We start from the raw sequence: 17,452 nt of genomic DNA, 5'->3' as shown, positions 1-17,452 counted from the left end.
CCTCGGTTTATCCCTCTGTGAAACTGAGAAGAGAGGTGGAGATGGGCTCGGTTTCTCAGCAACTCTCCAGCCGTCATTTTCCATGACTTGATTCCCCACCGTGAGTTCTGGGCCACAAACCAGTTGGCTCCTTTCCTCCCTCTCCCTGAGACAGAGAGCTGGCAAGAGGGGATGATCCGCCTCAATTCTCCCACCTCCTTTTCCCTCCTCCTTCTCCTGGGCTGGGACACACCTACTCCAACTTTCTCAGCAGCCTCTTCTGAGCGCGCGCCTTCCTGCTCCGCGTCTCTGCACCTCCCTCCTTCCTGAGCCTGTCAGCCTGGTGCTTGTGAAAGGGGCTCCATCCCAGCAGCCCACCCCGGGGCACCCTCCCCGACGTGAGGGGCACAGGTAAGAGCTGCTGGAGGATGGGAGGTTAGGGGGAGGAGGGGTGCAAAGCTAATCCATTCTGGTCCCTGAGCAAAGGCTCTTGGAAGGTGGGGACAAAACCAGGAGATGGCCGGGGCAGGCGCGGCAGGGGGAGGGCAGGACACCTGGGCCTTGGATCACCTAGGTACACGGAATGCAGCCAGAGATGGAGCCAGCCTGAGCCTGGGGGCTGGGGCTGGTGGCCCAGGAATGGCTAAGGCTAGAACTTTGATCTCCTGGAGGAGCAAGGTCATATTTGCATGTGTGGAAAGTTGGACTCCTTTTCTTAGAAGAATGAAATTCCCTGCTGGGGCTGTTTGGGGATGAACCTTCAAGGGGATGTGGAGACAATTTCCTCTGTGGTTTTAGGGGGAAGTGCTGGGGCCAGGAGACCAAGAGGGGCTGGCTTCTTGTGTGTGTCCATGGGGGCACAGGGTCCCTGTTACAGACAAAGCCACCTGGGGAGGCGGAGAAGGGGAGGGCAGAAGGGAGAGTCAGATAACCTAGCCAGCCCTTGTGCGACTCTTTAGAGGCACCCAGATTAGAACCTCAGCTCTCCTGACTGTCAGATGGGGGTGCTCACTGTCTCCAAAGGCTGTGAAAGATGGCGAGTCTGAGAGGCACCAGGGGCAGCACCAGGGGTCGGGGGGAGTGGGAGCAGGTCTTGGGGGAAGCAGGAATCTGATGCATATCTTTGGAGGCCAGAGAACTGGAGTGGAACACTGAACAGAGCCACCAGGCCAGAGTTCAGCCCTCCACTAGAGCGGGGGACTCAAGCGGGGGTTGGGGGTGCTATTTGCTCCAGTATGGAAGCAGAAAGCCGTGCTGAGGTTTGCTGAGGGCTCCGAAAGGCTGCCTCCGTCCCCAGCCACACAGCACTCAGGAGCACGACCTGGGCTCAGGAGAGAGCAGGGAGGTAGAAAAGCAGGTGCAAGACTCAGCATTTCCAATCCTTCCTCTCCTTTTACCTGGCCAGGTGAACAGTGCCCTCCACACAGAAACCCCTAACAGTTATATCACAGCTGATACTCAACTGGATGCTTCCTGCATGTGGGGACTGGGGTGAGTCTGTGTGGTCATTTGAAAATGTTGAGGTTTCAAAGCCAGCAGGGCGAAAAGAGAATTTCATTATTCACATCCTTGTAATTCACAGGCGATGTGGCCTGAAACAGTGCCCTACTGCTCTGGGCCTATCTCCCTACTTTTAAAATAAAGGTGGTTGGATTTTTAAGATCTGTTCTTAATCGGTTCACCCCAAAAAGCCTGCTGGTAGGCAAAGCAGGAATGACTGCGTTTTGCGGGTGAGGAAGCTTTGGGACTTGACATCCCTCGGCGCAGAAGGAAGGAAGCTCGGGTTCCCCCAAGGCTCTCCATGGAGCACAGATTACACTTTGGGCAGGAAGGGGCCGAGTACAGGAGTTGGCCAGCCTGGTGGAGTGAAACAGTGAGGCCCCCTCTGCCACAAGCTCCCAGGGCCTCAGTTTCCTCATCTGTAAAATGGGGGAGGAACTGGAGACAGTCAAGATCTCCCTAGACCTCTCCTCTGTTTCCACCACTCTCTGTGGTCTCCTTAAGGACTCAGGGAACCAGACCCAGCAAGACACTGACATTCTCCAGCACCTACGTGTCAGCTGTGCCTGTGCTCTCCAGGGAGGGGTTGCCAGGCCTTCTCTGCACCAGTCCTCTGTGAGCTGGGCCACTACACTCCTCCCTGGTGCCACTGATCTCACCTTGACCTGGCATTTCTCCTTCCCCAGGGCAGGCCATGGTGCCGGCGCTGCTGCCGGCCAGGTGGGACCAGGTAGGAGAGCATGCAGGGCAGGTGCTAAGCCTCAGAGAAAACCAGTGTGCGCTGGGGGCAGGATGGGGTTGGTACAGGGGACCTTCCTGTACCTGTGCCTGCTGGATGGGCCCTGACTTTTGGGTTCCTTCTGGAACCAGTGGGCAGAACGAGTGGGCAGAGCTTCTGGAAGCTTCCCGTGCTTCCTAGGTCTCAGCACAAGCTGAGCTAACTCAGAAACTCAGTTCTACTGTTTCTATTACTAATGGTACTAACGCCTACATTCATAATAGGGGTTTCCAGACAGGTTTACAAAGAAGAGTGTGGGTCTAAATCCTGGATATTATTAGTTGTATGACCTGAGCTTCAACCTCATTAAACCTCAGTTTGAAGAAGTGGGGCTATTAATATTCCTTTTCTCAGAGATTGAGGTGAAAATTAAACGAGACAATGCATGTAGTGCCCAGGGCCTTGTTTATGATGCTCACAGTCATCAATTAATTGGCTCCTCTCTGCTTCCCTGGAGTGGAGATGCACCTCTAAGTGTTCCTTCCTAAGATGTGCCACAGTCATAATGATGAATTCCTTGTGTATATTTCGTTTGACATGGTCTCTCCTACAAAGCGTTGCTCACTGCTCTGGCACCCATGTCTAGCATAGCTCCTGGATCATAAAAGAATCTCATCGCATATCTGATGAGAGAATGAATAAATCTTCACTTCTTATTCAGAAATGAGAACAGTCACTCAGAGGGACTAAGCATTAGCCCAACCCCATCACAGATCAGAGTGGAAGGGTCGCTGGAGATCATTGAATTAGACAAGTGGAGATACTGAGGCCTCACCAGAGGAGGCTGACAACTTGGCTGAGGTCACACAGCAAGTAAGTGGGGAAGGCATGGCCACGACCCAGATCTTTTCACTTTCCTCTCCCTCTCTCTGCCTTGCCCAGCTCAGGAGAGAGTTCTGTTTCCTATGTGGGTGGTCAGCCTTGGAGGCCAGTGAATCAGTTGTCCCTACGTCCCTTGGAGACAATTTGGGATCAACCTGTAAGATGCCTTTCAGGGGACAAGGGACATATACCTCATCAATCAGACCCCTCCCCCAGAACCCAAAGACACTCACACACACACCATTCCAGCACTATCACCGACAAGTCAGCAGATATCTGTAACTGTACAACTGGAAGGTCCTCAGGAGTTTCCCAAAGTTTCCCTTCAAGAATTATTGGTTCCATTTTACAGATGTGCCTAAAGTCAGTAGCCAGAGTGTGATGGTGTCCTGGGTCGATGCGGATACGCAGCACTGAGTATTGAGATTTAAACGTTGAAAGGGGCACTCTGACTTCCTGAGCCCCTCGATGTGCCTGTCAGTGGGTTAGACCATCTCACATAAACCTTCTCTTCTCCTCTGCACAACTGCCCTGCAGGTCAGCAATCATCATCCTGTATGGCTTCCTTTTGTGTTGCTACTGTTGTTTTCAGTGTGGAGATGAATAGAGACTCAGAAAAGCTAAGCCACTTCCTTTCAGTCACACAGCTTCTGTTTTCTCAACAGATCCTTAGTTCAATAGATACTTAGCGCCTGCAATGTGTCACCCCCCAAAGACTCCCAGTTGGTGCAGGCAGACCATAGCTGGATGGCTTAATACCTTGAGGAAGGTGGTAAAATAGAGGCAAACTCGGGCTGGCAGGGGGCCGAGGGGGGCCAGAGTTAGCCCAGTTATGGAGTCAGAGAAGGAAGGCTGCTCGGAGGAGCTGGGACTGAACATCAGTTTTGAAGACTGAATAAGGCTTAAATAAAGAAAGAAGAATGGGAAAGGCAATTCAGAACGAGAAAGCAGTGTACGCAAAAGCACAGGGTTAAAAGAAAACGGCATGTGTGCGCTGGAAATTATCAGCTGGGTGGGGACCAGTGGGAGACGTGCTCTAAAAGGCAGGATGGGGCCAGGTCACTGAAGACTATGTGTGCCAGGCCACGGAGCATGGCTTTTTAAATATATATACACTCACATATATAATTTATATATAATTTTTATTAATGGGAAATTATAGAAATGCCCCAAAGTAAGCAGAATAGTATTTTAAAAACCATCACCCAGCTTTAATAATTATGTTTCCTCCATACTCCACCAACTCCTCCCTCACCAGGTTATTCTGCAATAAATCCCAGATACATAATTGCATCTGAAAATATTTCCATGTATATCTTTAAAACGTAAGGGCTTCAGGAAATCCACAGGAGCATGATTTTTATCTTGTTAATACTGGCAGACCATGTTGAAGAGGTTAAAGTTAACGAGAGCCTTGGCTGGGCGTGTGGCTGTGGGGAGGAGCAGGAATTTAAGGAGAGGGTCAGAGCAGAAGGTGAAATTATCTTGTCTCCCCTTTGGCTAGTCACAGTGCCTGATAGTCCACCATCACCCTTGGATTGACAAATTACCTCCTAAAGCCCATCGCCTCCTGAAAGAGGTGATGCCTTAAGCATTTTCCAGTGTGGAGCCTGCAGAAGAAAGAAATGCCTCCCCTATCCCCTTCCTGAGTCCTTCTCTATTGCTGAGACCAGGAGAGCCCCTGCGATGAGGCCTTGAGTGGCAGGTAAACAGCAGCAGTCCATCCCCTGGCTGGGGACAGAGAGCCCACAACAGAGAACTCATCAGTTCCCAGTTCCCATTCAGCCACAGCGCCCACAGCAGTTGGCCTCAGTGCCAGCTGAGCAGGACTGTACCTGCCAGCTGTGGGGTAATGTCAGCACGTGCGTGCGCGTTGGCCCGAGTGTGCTCACGTGTCCCAGGTCAGAGCTGCCATCTGTCCCTGCAGCATCCCCTTCCCTCTGGGTTCTCCCAGCAAATGCAGGGCTAGATGGCACAAAATGCATCACTGAGACTCTTAGATGCATTGCTTGGGGAATCAATGGAGCTTGATACCAGTATGGTGCCATGGCTGGGCACACCTGCTCTGCAGCCAGGGCCCTCCAGTTCCGGTCCTGGCTTTGCCACTTTCTATCTCTGTAACCTTGAACAGCCACCTTGAAGGCTGTGGGGTGGATAACGCTGCCTACTTCACAGAGCTGCTGTGAGTTGATCCATGTAAAGCTCTCAGCATAGTAGTTAGCACATACTAGGAGCTCACAAACGTTAGCTACTATTACAGATGTTGGGGCTCCTGAAATCTTGGGAGTTAAGTCAGAGAATCACAGCATCTTGGAAAACTCTAATTCTAGAATCTGAAAGTGTGTAATTAGAAGAACCCTATTGGATCTCTCCGAAAACACTGTGTGAAGGATCTCTTGGAGAACTCTACAGTGTCTCTGACAGTCAGCCTGATTTTCCCCCTTCTTTTTGTAAACATTCAAAATGATGGTGTAACAATTGTTAAGTTATTGCTTGATGAATTTTTACAAGGTGAATGCAAACGGTGGCTAACCAGCAACCAGAGCAAAAAGCAGACATCACCAGCCTCCCAAGGGCCTTCCTGATGCCCCTTGTCAGTCACTGCCTTCTACCCCAAGCATAGCTATTGTCCAGCCCATCTGGCTGTTCTCAAATATCTCCTTGAGGCATTGTGTACCACTGTTAGGAGAACTCTAATTATTAGAGAGGTTCAGTGAGTTAATTTAGAAGTTGCTAAACTAGGCTTCACCTTTAAATTGTTTTGTTTTTACTGTCATATTTCAGTGGCAGCCTGGTTTATAGCTGAGCATCCCAAATGCCTAGGGCTGTTTTTAAAAATACAGCTTTCTCAGCCCCATCCTAAGTCTATGTATATCATTGGAATGTGCGGTCAGGGGGTAGGGCCAGGGAATCTGGATTTTTACAAGCTCCAAGGGAACTCCAGGTGAGGTCCAACTGGGTTTGGGAACCACTGGACTAGTGGTTCAGAGCTTGGTTTCAACTCAGATAGACCACTTCTTCCAATCCATGCTCCATACTTACTGGCCATTGACCTTGGACAAGGCACTTGGACTACCTGACCTTTCAGTTTTTCCATGTGGAAAATGGGGATGAAATGATAGTACCTACCTGTTTGAGCTGTTGAAGGACTCTGAGCCTTCCCCTGGGAAAGTGCTGGCTAACTGACAGGTGCTGTAATCAGCACCCCTACGACTGGGAAGAGCCCATCTGCGGTGTAGCCAAGGAAGTGTTGGATTTGGCATCCGAAGCCTTGTGTTTGAGTCTTGGCTGGGCCACTTGCTAGCTCTTGCTAGCCTTGGGCAAGTCTTTTGACCAATTCCCCCCACCCCTCGCCGGCTCAGAGCCTCAACTTCCCTATCGATAAAATGGAAATACTCGGCTCTATTCATAGGGTCTTTGAGGGAATCAAACAAGAAAATGGACCAGAAAACTGCTCTGAGGATAGCAAAACGCTGCATGAAGCAAGACCCAATGAATTGGAACTCAGCTGAACCTGGAAGCCAGTGGAAAGCGGGTTGCCATTGTCCTTATGATTCTGTGAAAGGCAGGCTGGGTTGGGGTGGGGAAAGGGAACTGCTGAGGCATCGGTTTTCCACAGCCCTGGTATGCCCTGGCACGGTGCCCAAGCTCTTGGTTTCTGAGAACTATCTCCTTCCTGGTTCCTGGGATAGGAAGAGTCCACGATTCCATGGCTATGAAATCCTGCATAATTTGCTGTAGTCAGAAGTCACCTGGAGTCCCCTTTTATTAATTTAAGTGTTTTTCCTTGTATTAAAAGTCTTCTTAAAAGTCCTTACTAGCATTTTTAGAGAACTTTTGAAGTATAATATGCATACAGAAAAATGCACAAATGCTAAGTGTACAGCTCAAGGAACTTTTCAGAAACTGACCAGGTCCCAGATGAAGAAACAGAACATTATCACCATTCCAGAAACCCTCTTTGTACACCTTCCAGTCACTAACCACCCCTCTTCCCCTGCACAAGGGTACCTTTATCCTAATCAAATCCATAGATGAGTTTTGCCTGCTTTAAAGCTTTATATAGTTGGAAGAGCACAGTGTATACTCTTTGGCACATGACTGTTTTCACCCCATATTATGTAAGTGGAATTCATCTGTATTGTCGCCTAGAGCAATACTTTCATTTTCTGGGCTGTATAGCATTCCACTGTATGACCAAACCACAATTTACTTCTCCATCTGATCTTGATGGACATTAAGGCTGTTTCCAATGTAGGGCTATTATAAATAGTGCTGCTCTGAACATTCTCGTGTAACTCTCAGTGAACATATATACACACTTCTGTAGTGTACATGCTGAGAGTAAAAATGCTGGGCCATGAGGTATGCGAATGTGGCTAGAACCCTTTGATTTTCAGTTCAGGTCTATTCAGTGCAAGAACATGATTCACGGGGCTGAGTCTCTATCTGGGAGATAGACAGATGTGACCACAAGAAGACACACAGTTGTCTCCAGGGTCTGAGATGCTGATAAGCAGACAGATTTGCAGAGTAAGAGACTTCCAGGTGAAAGTTAGGCACAGGAATCAGATTTGTTGCTTCCCCCTCCTGTCTGCTCCTCTATTTGATTTTAGAGATAACCTCGTGTCTGCTGTGACTGGGCGCCAGTGTTCCCCATCTGCAGGGTAAAACATGCCCTCCAAGTTCCACCACAGCCTCAGGAAACCTTAAGAATGACACTGTGATTTTTAACACACTGATATTTGAGAAGCATTCATCTAGCTTAAAAAAGTCATGAAGATTTCAGTCTTTCCCTAACTTCCCCTGCCCCCTCTCCACTGGGGCTTGGAGAAAGTCACATATGGGATATCAACTTTGAAACAGGCATGGCAGGACACAGGATTCTAAAGAAAAGTACCATGTTCAGCGATCCCAAATACCAGTCACATGCAAATCACCCTGGGAACTTGTTACACATCTATTCTTGAACCTCACCCCTAAGGATTTTGATTCAGTAGATCTGGGGTGGGGCTTGGAATATGTATTTTTAACCTCCACTTCTACTCCCTTAGGGAATTCCCAATGATGGGAACCCCTGGTTCAAGTCCATGGCCAGCCCTCTCCGGTGAGAACACAGCAGGCCCAGCAGCTCTGTTGCGCTCTGGGTGCCTCAGTGGTTGGGTGGAGCAGAGTCATCATGGGTAAAAGGAATCGGTGTGGACAGAGCCCAGGGGGCTTGAATGTGGAACTCCAGGGCTTAAGTTGGAGTCCAGGGCAGAGGCCCCTTTGCATCTCATTAGTATGCACCCTGATGCTCCCAATTCATCCCTAACCCCTCTCTTGCCTCTGGCCCTGCAGTCAGGTTCAGCCAGCTCAACTGCAGGACTGGGTGCCGCAGACAGCAGAGCTGCCTGTCTTGCCCCGCTGCTAGGAGGCAGCTCCTCACCTGCCGAGGCCTGCCCACCTGCCGGCTTTGTCCTAAGCTGTTCTGCTCAGAGGGGATTGGACTTGGAAGGACAGACAGAGCTGTGCTGCTGGGCTGGGCTCGGCTAGAGGGAATGTGATTGAACTGGAGATGAAGCCTTTGCTGAGAATCTGTGTTTGCTGGTGTGAGTTGACCCATGGTTATATGATCCCTGGTGTTGGGGAGGGACCATAAACCCTCCCCATTCCAAGTGCTCTCTCCAGGCACCGCCCCCTCCCTTCCCCACCCAGCTGGCATGGAGAGGCAGGCCAGGGAACTGTTAGACACATAAGTGATCTGAGTTTTAATCCTGCCTTGGCTGCAAACTAGCTGTGTGAACTTGAAGCTGAGGTAACCTCTCTGAGTCTCATTTATCCCATGTGCAATTGAGGATAATTACAGGGTTGCTGTAAGCCAGCTTAAAAGTGATAATGCATGCCAAGTGCTCATGACAGGCCCGGCACACAGCAAACGTTCCGTGAACGTCAGCTGTGACAGTGCCTGTCTCTGTAAACGTTCTGTATTCTCCAAACCTCGCCTTCTTCATAGCATCATTTGACAAGTGCTCAGTGGAGGGTTCCTCAGGAAGGCAGGAGAGCAGGGACTAGTCCCAATTCCCAGATGGGCAAGTGGAGGCCCCGTGAAATGAGGGGGTTTTCTCAGGGTCCCTGCCTTGGTCCCTTCCTGGGCTGTCTATCACTGAGGCCCCTTGGTACCAAAGGCGTGGGGGCTCCGGTCCCTGAATCACTTCATCACAGCCGCTAGTGCGTGAGGGCTCACCTGTGAGGTACTGCGACCCTCATTTGAGGCCCTTCATCTTAAATGACCCTCACTGCAACTTGAAGATTACTTTCCCCAGTTTATATATGAAGGGACTAAGGGGCGGTCAGGTTCAGTGACTGGCTGGAGGCCAGACAGCCAGCAGCGGGCCGGGCAGGACTTGCCCGCAGGCCGCCTTACTCCAGAGCCTGAGCAGGTGGTGGTGGGATGTCCGTGACATCCTCAGCCACCCTCTTCCATCCACCTCACATCCAACCCTCTGGCCCCTCCAACTCTGAATGAGATCACACATATGACCTCTCTGCATCCACTGTGGGGAAAAGGGGGACAGGAACAGAAATGATTCTTATTCTTTGAATGCTGCTTAGGCTGTTGTGTGAGTTTTGCTGCAAATCTTTGCAAGGGGAGAGGGAATGTCACGGAGGCCCACAGGGTGTGTATGTGTGTGTAATGGTGCCTCTGTAAGGGGCTCCCGGGGTGTGGGTGGGGATCCATACACACACAGAGACTAGTTCCTAGATTCCACATGTATTTCTGAACACCTACTGTAAAAGTAATAACATTACTATCATTATTACAGCAGTGATAGTAATATGAGTAACAGTAACAGTAAGAACATTGGCTACTTTCTCTATGCTAAATGCTCTGCATGCATGAGCTCATTAAATCATCCAATGAGGTTACCGTTGCCAGCCCCATTTCACAAATGGGGAAACAGAGGCTCTGATAAAGGAAAAGGGTCCCCAGGTGAAAGCAGAGGCAAGATTGGGGGCAAGTCTGACCCCAAAGCCTGGCTGCTTCTGCGGCACTGCCCTGAGTAGAAGGACCTTGGCTCTGTGGGGTCCTGAGGGGCCCCAGGCTGGGAGAGGGGCTGGGTGGAGGGGAGCAACTTGGCTAGTGCAAACTGCTTAGGACAAGGGGCCCGGGTTCTGGTTCCAGGTGTGCCACCAACATGCAAGGTGACTTAGTACATAGCACTATGTGACTTCTCTTCTGGTACACAGTTTTCCCATCTTTACAAAATGGAGATTAAACTCCTAGCAGTTTTCAAACTGTGCCTTAGGGAGGCCTGGGAATTTCACAGAGATGCCTCAGAAGGTGAAGGCAGCAACAAATGGGGACGGGGCCCAGGGCAGCAGCTGTGTTTCAATCTGTTCTACATAATGATAACGATAGTTTTTACATTTTTTTTTTTTTTAATGGGAGTACTAGGAATTGAACCCAGGCCCTCGTCCATGCTAAGCATGCACTCTACCACTGAGCAATACCCACCATCCTCCCATAATGATAGTTTTAAAATAAGGACAGCTGGCACTAATTTAGTGGTTGCTGGTGCCATGCACTGTGTTAGCTGTTTAATACGAACCGTCTAGTCGAAACTTCAGAACAGCTATCTGAGGTGGGTTCAGTTAGTATTTCTCTTTCAAAGATGAGGGAAAACAAAGGCTTAGAGGTTCAGTTAGTTATCCAAGGTCACCCCTGTTAGAACTTGGTATCTGTATGTCTGGACACTCCTCCATAGCTCCTGGAAAGGCAAAGGATTTCACTGGATCAAAGAGTTGCAAGGAACACAGAAGAGGAAGGACCCCACCAGACGAGGCCCTTGCAGCAGGGACATTCTGGCCTCTGCAATCTGTTCTATCCACTGAAAGAAGCTTCCCAGTCCTCCGGGGGAGTCTAACTCCTGACTTCAGGATACAACCTCCAGCCTCCCAGAGAGATACCCCAAATCCAGGCCTGCAGGATAGCCCTCTCCTATACAGGGGGCTTCCTGGTCCCTGCCTGGCCAGAGGCTGCCACTACCAGGAGGAAAGAATCCAGGGTTCCCACTGGCCTTCCTGATGGGTCCCGGGGCAAAAACACAGAACTCAGAGGAAGTGCTCTTTTCCTCCTGCTTTGTCTCCGGAGCTTCCAATTGATAAATAGGTTCAATGCCCTGCTGAGCTGGAGCTGGTTTTTATCTTACAAACCCTTCTGACCAGGGAGCCCTGGAATAAGTAGGGCAGGATCGGCCCTCCCTCTAAGCCCTCTGATCCTGGGGCACCCTCTGGTTTAGGGAATTTTCAGCCCCAAATGCAACCCAATCATGGACCTAGATAGGCAACTCCAAGAGGAAGAGATCTCTTGCTCTCTCTGGAGCTCAGTGAGTGTCAGGGTCTCCAAACTCAAATGCCTACAGCCAGGGGTGGGGGACAGAGTGGGTGGCTCAGGAGTGAAGCAAACCTAATGTGTGGACAGGAGGACATCCTGGAGTGTATTTTCTTCACAGTTTGGGAAGAAACGTGGGTACAAAATGTGCGTCTCTTCTACTATGAAACTACCTTGGAGATAAACAAGCAGGAAGAGCCTTAGTGTCTGGTAGAGCTTGGGAGGGGGGACTGGGGTGCTCAGGCCCTGTCTAAGGGGACACCCACCACTCGGCTCCAGCCCACAGTGCTATGGGAGAACACAGACAGTGCCCTCCACTTTTTAAAAGAGAAGCTGGAATTTAGATTTTGGGGTGAAGCTCCCCAATGTTTATATGTTAATAATAAATTAAGTTGAAAACCATCAAGCAACAAAACAATGCATTATGGGCCCACAAAACTAAAGGCAGCTGGACAGCCTATAAACTACCAGTTGGCCACATGGGATGGTCATAAAGGGTTCTAAGATTTTATGTCCAACAGCAGGTCCCTCTCTCCTTCTACTCTTCTATAAGAACCATCAAGTAAATCCTATGATATGTTTCACCTCACTACAAGGCTTTTCTTTGGCCTGAATTGCCCTGGGCCACCTCCCTGACCTTGCTGGAACCTCTCTCTCCTTGCTAGCCTATCTGCATGACCTCTTTGCTCCTGCCCCAGGGCCTTTGCGCTGCCTGTTTCTTCTGCCTGGAACCCTTTGTCAAAGATGGCTTTGTGGCCCTCTCTTTGCTCAAATATCACCTTGTCATGTAGGATTTCCCTGATGGTCCTGTCAAAAACAGCACCCCCTCCATCACTCTCTAGCCTTGCCTGGCATGATACTCCTTCATATCACTTTTCATCACCTGATAATAGTATGCATTTTTAAATTTAATATCTCTCTCTCTGCCACTAGAATCTAATCCCTGCAAGAGCAGGGACCTCATCTGTCTTGTTCTCAGTTCTAGAATGCCCTCACAGGGTAGGCCCTCAATCAATAAGTATTGAATGAATGAATAAATGAATGAATGAACGACTTTGGCAGAGGAGGGCCAATAACAAAACACCTTCTCATCATCCCCCACTCCATCCCTTTTCTTCCTTAAAGCCCAAGTGCCCAGAAGCCCTTTGTTTCCTTCAACTATCTATCTCCCCACAGTCACATTATGACTTTCAAAGGCCCTAGTCACTTTAGTTTTTGTGAGCCCCTTCCTCCATGAAAAAATATATTAGAAATTATATTTAATGACAACATTGGTATAAAGATGAATATATTGGCTAGTGGCTCCAACACTGGACAGCTCAGTCATAGAACATTCCCACTGATGTAGGAAGTTCTGTTGGAGAGTGCTGCCCCAAGGAACTGGCTCCAGCCACTCCAGCCCTCTCTGAGTCTCTCTTCTTGGAATACCAATTCCTGTTCTGAACTACCACCTACCAGATGCGTGAACTGGGGCAGAACTGTCCAATTATCTGAGTCTCAGTTTCTCATTTACAAAATGAAAGTGATGATGGTAAGTGTCACAGTAAGGAGGGGATTGATAGAACAACTACTTACTGAGTGTAAGCTGTGCTGGGTATTTGCCATGCATTGACTCATGCAGCCTTCTCAACAGCTCTGTGAAACAGGTGCTAATCTCGTTTCCCTTTTTCTGGGAACAGAGAGGTTAAATAACTGCCCAAGTTCACACAGCTGGTGAGCAGTAGAGCTTGAAATTTGAAAGCAGGTCTATCTGACTCCAGAGACCACTTTCTTACTATTAATTCTACCCAAAACTGTACCACCTCCCCAAAGACCAAGTGGGAAAATGCAGGCAGATATGTTTTGAAAAACTTGTAGATTACCATATAGATTATAAGGCAGTATAATTTTTGTCATTCATCATCATCATCATCATCATCATCATCATCAGAATACTGATAAAGAAGGAAACCCCAAGTCCCAGCTCCCTTTCACCCATGCAGTAGGCAAGGAATTCCTTTTCAGTCATTTCTCTTCCCCCTAATTCCCGGCTTGGGCAGGCCTGGCTTTTACCGACAGCTCTCCCGGACAGCCTCTCCATTCCGGCTGCCATTCACCAAGCCATTATTGGTCCTAATAAGGTGTTCCTCCCTGTGCTTTCACCCTTCATATTACCTGCCTTTCCTCCAGCCCTGAGAAGTAGGTAGGAGTAGCTATTATTATCTCCATTTTACAGACAGGTAAATTGAGGCTCAGAAGAAGTTCTATGGCCTTCCCAAGGTCACACAACTCATCTAGCATTCAAGCTACTGATCCTTTTCCTGCTCGTATCCAGTTCTTTGACTTGTTTTTGTTCATGAGAACCCAGCAGTGCCCACCTACAGACTAGCACATGACTCAAGTGTTCATCCAAGATTCTTGAAGCACATCAAGCCTCCCTCCCAATTCCTGAATTCCAGTTGACTTAAACCAACAGAGCGGGCGTTCAAGCCCAGTCCACACTGGAGTGGGAGTCTTAAGTAGGAAGAGCCCTCTTTTGATCTGATGTTAGATTACTCCTCCCAATGTGTAGTTCTGTTCTGGTCCTATCTCTTCTCCAAAACGTTCAGTGGCTCCCTACGACTAAGCGGAAAAAATATTTCAGTAGCTAAGGACTTCCTGATGAGCAGGTACCTGGAATGTCAACATTCTTTCACTTATGGTTTTAATCTGGCTCAAAGGCACAATCCCTCCTAATTTCCCCTCCCTGCCTTCATCCTTCCCCTCCTCCCGGCTTTTAGCATAAGCAGAACATATTAAGGATTTTTTCTTGAGAGCCACAGGAGCCAGCCCTAACACTGGACGCCTGAGGCAAAGGCAGGGAATGGGGTGGGAGGTCAAAGAATAAATGCTGACAGCACCCAAATCCATGTAACTTCATGTTCAGATTTTTTAGGAGGAGGGTGAATGTTTTCCAACTCAGAGGAATGAATCCAGTGACTCTTTCTTTCATGAAAAGCTCTCCAAACTTTAAAAAATATCTTCTCTCATTGTTTCTCCCCAAAGCCTAGGAAACCCAGAGCACCCAGCTTCGGGAAATCCAGCTCTCTGCTATCAGTTCAGACGTTCCCCTCCTGGGTGGCCTTGGGTTTGCCTTACCCTAGAAATGGGAGTCAAGGGGCAGATGTGTTTCTTAAGTATTCTGTGTAGTTAATGTCTGTGACATGCATAAGAAAAGGCCAGGAGGGAGAAAGTCATTGCTGATCTGTGCCTGGGTGATGGCGAGGAATTTCATCGTCAGAAATAAAGCCTCGCATTTGGAACAAATCTGGTAGGAGCTTCTTTAGTGTAAGTTTGATTTGGCTTTGAAGTCCTCCAAGTACATCTGCTTCCCTGAGGAAGGGACAGAATTACTCAGAGTCACAGACTCCTAGAACTAAAGTGCCTGAGTCACTGCACACGGACCATTACGGATGCGGGTCACAGAGCATGAGAATCACAGCACATGCAACCACACGTCTTAGAACGTGCAGGCAGGACACAGAACGTTGGGCTAGCAGAGGCCCTGCTTGTTAGACCTGGAGGGCTTCAATCAGGTCAGCTAGTTCTGTTTTTCAAATCTGGGAGCACTGCTCCTCTCAGTCATGCTCACAGATTTTTTTCAATGACTTGGATAAAGTCATGGATGTTACAATCACCAAGTTTCTGAATGTTAGAATTAAGATTCTGAGAAACATGGGTGAAATGAATCATGGTCTCATCGAAGTCCTACATCATTTAGTTGCAGAAGATCGGCTGGCACAAGAACAGATTGGGAATGACAATACATCTGAGAGTTCTCATTACCCACAAACTCAGTAGTCAATAGCAGACCTGGCTGCTCAAAGTAAGAATGCTTAGCATTATTTTTTGAACATTGGGTCACATACCATATTCTGCATTTATGTACTTAATTAATTTCATTCTCAAGATAGTATTATGATGGCAGGAAACTGAGAATCAGAGAAGGTAAGCCACTTGCCCAAAGTCACACAGTCAGAAGCTGTGTGCTGTGAACCGCCTTCTGCTACCTTCTCCATCCGTGAGATGGGGTTGGGAGTTATAAAGGGACAGAGTTTGAGTCACACGTAGATCCTAAAAGGGCGCAACCAGGGACCCCACACCTGCACTTGCTCTCACCTGTGCACACGAGCCCCACTGCCACCAACTTATTTACTCATATTCATCCTGTCCAGCAGGCGCACACATTTAGTGTACCCACACAGTTATTCAAAGTTGCCTCTTAAGTGTGTGTGTATGTGCACTCTTGCAAATGTGCACATTCACCCACATGCAGATTTCCCTCTGCGTCAGGGGAGCCAAGAGCGTGAGGCCCCACCCCAGGCAAGTGCCTGCTCGCGGCTTCCCAGCAGAGCCCATGGCTGGGCCAGCAAGCTGAGACTCGACCAGAGACTGGCAGCTTCCTGCTCCACCGGAGTTCAGGCTAGGTCTTCTCCAGAGGGTGCAGTGGACCCCACCCTCACCCCCAACCTCAGGCTTTGATTCTGCCTTGGCTTTGCAATGAACAATGAACAGTATTTATTGAGTGTTTTTCTATGTGCCGGGCACTGTGCTAAGCATATTAATGTACATGATCTTATTTCATCTTCATAAAACCCCAGGAAAGCAGTACTCTTAATAGCCCTATCTTACAGATGAAGAAACTGAGGTTAAGAGAGGTTAACTTCCCCAAGGTTGTGCCGTTAGCAAGTGGTGGAGTTGCGGTTGAACCCAAACAGTTGGATTTACAAGTGAGCCCAGTTTCTCTTCCTGGCAGCATGCTTGGCTCTGGTTCCCACCCTGTGACTTTGGGCAAGTCCTTTTCTTTCGTAGGGACTTTATTTTCCAGCTTCAAGAAGGAAGGAATGATCACTAAAGGTTCTCTTAGTTTCTACCCAGTCATTGATTTTCCTAAGTCCAGATCCTTCCATCTTTCAACTAGTATTTTTTGAGCTTGGATATGTGCCAGACACTGATGCAGGCACTGGGAATTCATGCATGAATAAGATACACAAAGCTCCTGTCTTCATGGAGCCCAGCATCTAGTGCAGGAAACAATAAACAAATAAACAAGAATATATTGAGAGGTGACACGCACCTTGGAGAAAACGAGGTGCAGTGAAAAAGAAGTGTGTTAGGAAGGAGGCGACATCAAACTAGGGGTTAAGAGGTGACATATGAGCTGAGAACTGGATAACAAGATGGAGCCAGAGGTGGGAGAATCTTAAGTGGAAGGAAACAGCAAGTGCAAAGGCCCTGAGGCAGATCCCAGCTGGTATGTTTAACAGAGGAGAAAGAAGGCCCGTGTGGCTGCAGCTTGGTGGACAATGGCGAGAGTGCTGGGAGGTATCACTGGAGAAGCAGGCAGGGCCCAGATGGTGTGGCTTATCTTACTCCATGGTAAGGAGTTTAGATTTTCATCTAAATGCTATGGGAAACCACTTGAAAATTTTTAAGCAAGGAAGTGATAAGAACTGATTTATATTTTCACAGGTGTTTCAAAATAGTGGTTCGAGGTGCTGTGGGCTGGGAGCATAGCCCGGGGAGCCCAATGTGCCCCTACACCCTGCAAGCCTGTTCACTGGCCTGGGCGTGGTGCCAGAAACAACCTCAGAAACAGGCCCTTCCCCCAGTAAACCACTCGCCAGGTCTGTGAGTCCCACAGCTTGAACACAGCCATGGGCACCAACCCCTCACGCAAGTGTGCAGTCTCTCTGCATTTTATCCCCCTCTAGAGAGACCTCACCCCTACTCCCATTCCCTGCCGCTCATCTTAACACTCGGGCTCTGAAAAGCGCCCCTGTAGCTGCTGAGCGGAGTGTCTTGTTGGAACCTGCCCTCCACCAGTGCTGACCTGGTGAACAGGAAGCCTTCCACAGAGCAGGGCAGGCAGAGCTGGGAGGCTGCGTGCACCCTGGGCTCGCTGGGCCACAGAGTGAGTGGACCTGGGACCGGGGTAAGCACTCATGTTCCCCCTCGGGCTTCAGCTTCAAAAGCAATGC

General features: G+C 49.0%; 1 protein-coding gene across 1 annotated transcript in view; it reads left to right on the top strand.

Annotated features, from left to right (window-relative positions):
* The first annotated feature begins 232 nt into the window (after positions 1 to 232).
* Positions 233 to 17,452, top strand: part of FAT2 (FAT atypical cadherin 2) — a 70,616-nt gene continuing 53,396 nt past the window's right edge. The window contains exon 1 of the mRNA XM_010970011.3: positions 233 to 390. The gene's annotated coding sequence lies outside the window, so the exon portion shown is untranslated. The remainder of the gene's footprint in view (positions 391 to 17,452) is intronic.

The sequence above is a fragment of the Camelus bactrianus genome, chromosome 3 (assembly GCF_048773025.1).
Source record: "Camelus bactrianus isolate YW-2024 breed Bactrian camel chromosome 3, ASM4877302v1, whole genome shotgun sequence".
Lineage (NCBI taxonomy): Eukaryota > Metazoa > Chordata > Mammalia > Artiodactyla > Camelidae > Camelus > Camelus bactrianus.
The sequence above is the reverse complement of the archived record's forward strand: the minus strand, read 5'-3'. Positions and strand labels throughout refer to the sequence as shown.